Source organism: Cottoperca gobio, chromosome 12 (assembly GCF_900634415.1).
Source record: "Cottoperca gobio chromosome 12, fCotGob3.1, whole genome shotgun sequence".
NCBI lineage: Eukaryota > Metazoa > Chordata > Actinopteri > Perciformes > Bovichtidae > Cottoperca > Cottoperca gobio.
This window is the reverse complement of record NC_041366.1, coordinates 8338734-8345368: the sequence shown is the minus strand read 5'-3', so window position 1 is coordinate 8345368 and position 6635 is coordinate 8338734.

The following is a 6635-nucleotide window of genomic DNA, read 5'->3' as shown; positions in this document are numbered from 1 at the left end:
TCATCCACGCTTCTATCTCCTCCAGGCAGGTGGTTAATGTGGATGATGGCCTCCCAGTGAGATATGAGGTGAACCAGTTTAGGGCCGAGTGAGAGAGTCCGATTGTGGAGTGAAGACGGTTGAGGAAGATGTCATGATCAACGGTATCAAATGCTGCAGTTAGATCAAGGAGGATGAGAAGAGATGGAGATCCGGCATCAGCTGTCATCAGCAGATCGTTGGTGACCCTAACCAGGGCAGTTTCTGTACTGTGGCCAGGGCGAAAACCAGACTGGAATTTTTCAAAGAGGTTATTGAAGTTGAGATGGTCCTGAATCTGAGTGGCAACTACTTTTTCCAGCACCTTGGATAGAAATGGCAGGTTGGAGATGGATCTGTAGTTGGCAAGGACATCTGTGTCTAAGGTGGGTATTTTGAGGAGTGGTTTGATGACAGCAGTTTTTAAAAGGGATGGAACATGACCAGACTGGAGGGAGTGGTTTATCACTGTAGTGATGAGGGGACTTATGGCACAAATGTTAGATTTGACCAGGGTTGTGGGAAAGGGGTCCATGGCACAGGTGGAGGGTTTCATCTTTTTGATGATGGCCTCAACCTCTTGCTGCGAGATGTCAGTGAAGCGGCAATGAGGCTGGGTAGGTCCGGGCTTGGGGTTGACAGTTGGGACTGGCAGAGCAGGGGAGTTGCAGAGGAGATCTACTTTTTTTCTGAAAAATGCGATGAAATTGTCACACTGCTCCTCTGTGGTGTCTTGGTGTAAGGGAGTTTGAGGTTTGAGGAGATGATTTACTGTAGAAAAAAGTTGCTTGGAGTTGCCAGGGCTATTGTTGATGATGTTGGAGTAGAAAAGTGACCGTGTGTCTCTGAGGGACTTTGCGTAGGCCTTTTGGTGGTCTCGGTATGCCTGTCTGTGAACAGTGAGTCCTGAAGCCTTTAGGCGCCGCTCGAGGACAAGACCCGCTGTCTTCATCTTCCGCAGCTCGCAGGTGTACCAGGGGGCTGAGCGTGAGAACGTGACTGTTCTGGTTTTGACAGGGGCGTGGAGATCCAGGTGACTGCTCAGAGATTTGTTGTAAAAGTCCACAGATTCATTGACTGATGTGAGATTTATAGCGGAGAGATGCTGGAGATCCGAGATCTTTTCAGATTTCTGAAATGGATTTGACGTTTTGGTTTGGTGTAGGGAAGCAGGAGTGGCAGATCCATTGTGATGGCCTTGTGATCCGATACACCCAGATCGTAAACAGATAGATTACGGATCAGATGGTGTGGAGGCAGCGGTCCTAGCCAACAAGGGCTAATCGCACCAGGACAGCTGAAGGGCTGTCCAGGGATACCTCACAGTAGCGATGGTGAAGCAGTGGTGGACGTATTGTGGCCCACTGGTAACAGGAAGCTGACCGTAGGAGCTGACTGGCTCGTTAGAAGGCGACAGACTGCTAGCTAGGCAGCTAGCGTTAGTTGTCCGGGAGCTGTTGATAGCAGTGGAAAGTGCCAGCAACAGGTAGCAGCGGTTATCCAAACACGTTTTGTAATTCAGTAGAATCCAAGTAGATATGCAGTCAGCAGAAGATATAAGTTAGATGTTTAAAGGTAACATCTAACAACAACAACAACAGACTTAAACTAGTACTAGCAGGAGGAGAAGCGGCGAACAAGCAGCGCCAGCATCCTCTCTCTCTCTGATCAGCCACCGCTCAAAAAACACTGCTGATTTATTACTCACAGTTTTCAGTTTGGTTGCTTAGATGTAACTCATAGTATTTACAGCAGACATATTGTGCGCATGGACGGGCATCTTATTCACCATTATCCACATACTTATTTATATAGCCTATCTATATATAAGTAAAACTAATGAAAGCACTTGTTATTGCATCATTAATTGTACAGATCTGTTGTTGTCATTACACAGAAGGCCGATCATTCCGACAGACAATATTAGAGTTTTGTGAAAAATATATTTAACTTCTTTAAAAAAGAAAAGTAGGCTATCATCTACCACTGACTGCATATGTGGGTTGTTATTAACATTTGGTAAGATCGCTTTGGCTCAGAGAGCAAAAAAAGAAGCAACATCTGCGAGTTCATATCACAGGCTGAGTTGTAAACCCGTGAAAGTTGTAAAAAGCTTCTTAAAATCTTCTTCTTCTCTTATAAGGGAAAATATGAGGCCAGTTCATGGCAGAGCCTGTTAGCAATGTACCAATGCAATTTGTATCAGAGGTAAAAAGAGGTATTTTCTTAATGTTGTTATCCATATTGTTGTTATGTCATCCAGCGGTGTGAGGAGGGCGGGCCGAGCCGTGATTGGTTCAGCTCCATTCTCAGGGGGGGGAGAAGAAAAGAGAGGAAAAAGGAGAGAAGGAAGAGGGAAAGAGAAGGAAATACAATTAGGTAGCACCCATTTTCACCCCTGTGACATTGTAAAGTCTTTACATACCCTAGTATTTTTTTGAAAACAAAAAGTTATTTCTCATGTATTTGTGGAGGAGGAAAACCCGTCAACAAGATTGCGTGTTCAAATCCCGACCCCGGCAGGATTGATGTTTATAATATGCTCAATAAAAGTTCATATGTTGCCCGTTAAAACTTGAATTCATTCAAAATATTGACTTATAAGACTTGTGCAATGCAGTTAACTGTCAATACATTAGTATAAAATAAAACATTGCTAGTCGATATTATTTACATCCTATCCATACGTAAATTCTATATATCTTATAAGTTCATTCATTAAATATTTTAATCAGGGATAGTGTTTGCTGTGTTCCCTTGAATAATAATTGTCTTGGTTTGAACATATATACATACATACATTATATTATAATAATATAATATATTATATTATACACAGTTCATTCCAGTATATAAATATAAAGGATGTTGACGTTATCTTGCATTCTTACTCCTCCTTATGACTTACGGTTAGGGTTAGTAAACCATTGGAAATTCTGAATATTGTATTTTCAACTCCACTCCAATCATTGGACAGTTACTAGTTACTTGAATGAACCACACTTGTATTTTCAATCACATAACATAATAAAAACACTATCAAGTAAAACCTGACAATATAAACACATAATAATATTTTTTTAATGTCCTCCACTGCTGCTTGGAAACAGGCTCTGCAGAGGGGCAGTATATCATTCCCTTGTACTGGCTTGTGTCCAGGCCCAGCTGTCCTAAACTGCCCGCATTTCTTGCACCTGTTGTGCAGTACTGTGCGGGTCATTTTACGACGGACTGGAGCAGAAGCAGTATTAAGAAGGAGCAGAGGAGAGGCTAGTATCCAGGGCCTGTGGAGCAGTGACCAGGACAGGCAGATGGGCGGTCACAGGAGCAAACATCACTGGTATATGGCCCGAGGGTGGAGCAGGGAAGTGTGATAGAGTGATTTTATTTCTTTACAAATAATTATGTATTTATATGCTCCGGACTCATCAGGAGGTACCGAATCAAGTGCTGAGGAGACACCTAGCTGCGGCATGGTGGCAGTAGCCTGGGAGGCACCAGGCAGAGAGGATGCAGCAGGCTGGGAGGAGGAGAGTGGTTCAGAGGAGGAACAAGGCAAGGAAGAGATAGAGACGCTTGGGTCATCGAGGAGACTTGACATTGTATGTTCCTCGAAGCCCTCGTCTTCTTCTTCCTCGCACTCATCCACATTCTCCAGCATGTTCTCAGTCTTCTCTGAGTCTGGGTTGATTTTAAGGGGCTTTCCAGTCTGACTCAGCAGGTAGTCAAAACCAAGCAGCTCTCCTATGGAAAATAACAGAGATATATTAATATGCTTTGGCAATGGGAATGATACAAATAAAGTCTCATTGAACTTAAGTAGAAACACTGAAAACCCACACACCAAAAGTATTATGTAACCAGATATCAATTATATATACCAGTGTATTTGGCAGGTGGCCTAAAGGTCAGCACAAATTCTCAGCCAAACATCTTCAGGCTGTTGTCATGTCCCTCGATCCTGGTTCCACCTGCTCAGGCCTTCCAGGAGGTACAGTTGGAAATTCAGTGCATTTGCACTGGTTCTTGGGAAAACAACAAAATAATTTATACCAATGAAAAATGTTTTCCTTTTAAATCTGAATAATGCTGTCATAAAGAAAAACATACAAATTTGTTCTAGTTGCGGTGGAAAGACTCCTAGGATGTGGACCCTCTGGCACAGCGGTACCTTGTCAGGACGACGGCACTCTTGGTTATGGTTCCTGTCACAGTGTACAGCTGCTCACCTGGCACATCCTGGATGCACCTAATGTGTTGTCTCTGCACATGCCAAATGTGCTCCATGCGCAGCTGGTCCAGCAGTGGCACGCACATGAGGTCTCTCCCATTTTGCCCCCCCAAGTCTCTGCAGCAGCTGCTCCATGAGGCTGATAGTGGCCTCTTCACCACGCGTCCTCCCGCTGCAGTACTGGCTCAGCTCTGTCTTACTGATTTTCATGTCCACCACATGATCAGAAAGGGCTGGTACACCCTCTTGCTTGAGCTGCGCTCTCTTTGTGTATCGCAACAGAGTGAGGTCCCATGCATCCCACTCAAAGATGATTGCAGAGAGGCAGCCCTCTGTCTCAGGTCTCTGAGGAGGAGATTTGGCCGTGCTAGCGACCGTCATTCCGGCTCCCAGTCCCCTGTTACTGCTGCAAGGCTGCGACAGCCTCAAGTTCCCACTGCCGGCTGCCGCAGCCCCCTGTTTCCACTGCCGGGCCGCGACAGTCCCCTGTTTCTGCTGCCGGGCCGTGACAGTCCCCTGTTACCGCTGCCAGGCCACGACAGCCTCAAGTTCCCGCTACCGGGCCGCCGCAGCCCCTTGTTTCCGCTGCCGGGCCGCGACAGCCCCCTGTTCCCGCTGCCGGACCTCCGCAGAACTCCGTTCCCACTGCCGGACCTCCGCAGACCTCCGTTCCCGCTGCCGGACCTCTGTTCCCGCTGCCGGACCTCCGTTCCTGCTGCCGGACCTCCGTTCCCGCTGCCGGACCTCCTGAGTGGCTCCGACCGCCTCCAGCCCGGCCTCCTGAGCGGCTCCGACCGCCTCCTGAGCGGCCTCCAGCCCAGCCTCTCCGCCGGCCTCCCGATTGGCTCTGCCCGTATCCAGCCCGGCCTCTCTGCCGGCCTCCTGAGCGACTTCAGCCTCTCTGCCGGCCTCCCGATTGGCTCAAGCCGCATCCAGCCCAGGCTCTCCGCCCGCCTCCAGCACGGCCTCCAGAGCGGTCCCGTCCGCCTCGCCGTCCTCCAGAGAGCTCTCCTGCCCCACCTCCTGCGGGCCTTAGACCCTCCTCCGGTGGTTGGTTTCTGTTTCCTGTTTTATTTTGAAATGTTCCCTTCCCCTTGTGTCATGTCTGGTATTACTTCCTGCCCTTGTGTTTTTTGCCTTTCTCCCCTGAATTGTAATGATGGCCTGGTTCTGTTCTTCTTGCAGTAGGCTGGGTCCCGGACTGTCAACGTGGAGCTGACGGCCATAACACACTGAACACGCCTGATCTCGTCCGATCTCGGAAGCTGGAGTGCCTGAAAAGGCTGAACGAGAATCGTAAATAAAACTGTTGACAACACCTCATCCCTCCTCTACGTGTGGTCTTTGTCCTGATCATGAGCAGGGAATGCTCACAGTTACCATTAATTATTACATCGCTCTTTTTTTCAAATCTCAGATTTATCAACATAGCAGAGCCTATAAAACAGGGGTGGGGAACCTTATTACTATCAAGGACTATTTTATTTTTTACAACATCCTTCAAGGGCCATACTAATTATTGAACTCTTAACCTCTGCTAAAAAATGTAAGACACAGTCCATTCATTTCACCTTTCTTTCATGCAACTTTTTCCTCCATGTATTTTTCTGTTTTATCTTTCCATGTTTTTCTGTTACGCTCTGGAGAGAGCTGCTTGTTGGGCCAAACTCTGCCGAAGAGTGTTAACTTTATGCAAACGCACTCGTCCTTTCAGCTCGTCCAGTTTGGCATGTTTCGGGCTGTAATGACGCTCGAGAGCCTTTTTCATCACCGCAAGTGCGTCCGCACAAACTAGGCACACTGGCCTTTCACTTCCACAAAGAAAGAATCGTTTGTCCATTTCTCCTTGAAAGTGACATTCTGCATCCACCTTTCTCTTTGTTACACTCGCCATGCCATGTCAATGACAGTCTTGTTTAGTATTTAAGTATTTTGACATGGCGTGACCACGTGATGACACGTTCCGCTCGTGTTATATTTAGTTTCTTTTTTTTCCTGTGTTTATGAATTACCTCGAGGGCCAGATCAAATGGTCCGGCGGTTCCCCACTCCTGCTATAAAACAAACGCCCCCCAATAACACATGAACCTTTCTAAAATATTGGCGACGTGTTCTTTGTTGAAAACGTACTGCTTGGTGGCCATCCAGTGCTGCAGTAGCAGCACAGCCAGGACAGTGACTGCAGCAAACAGGAATAGTTTTAAACTCGTTTTGACTATAGACATAGTGGAAACAAAAATAAACAAAGACACAGCAGCAGTTTTGACTACACATGTGAACAGAGGCAGACAGGTTGTTTTAAACACGCCAATGGGAGAGAAGATGTGTATGTATGCTGTACAAGTATGCTTCTTCCCGGTCAGGTGGGGTCCGGAAGTGGCTGTTT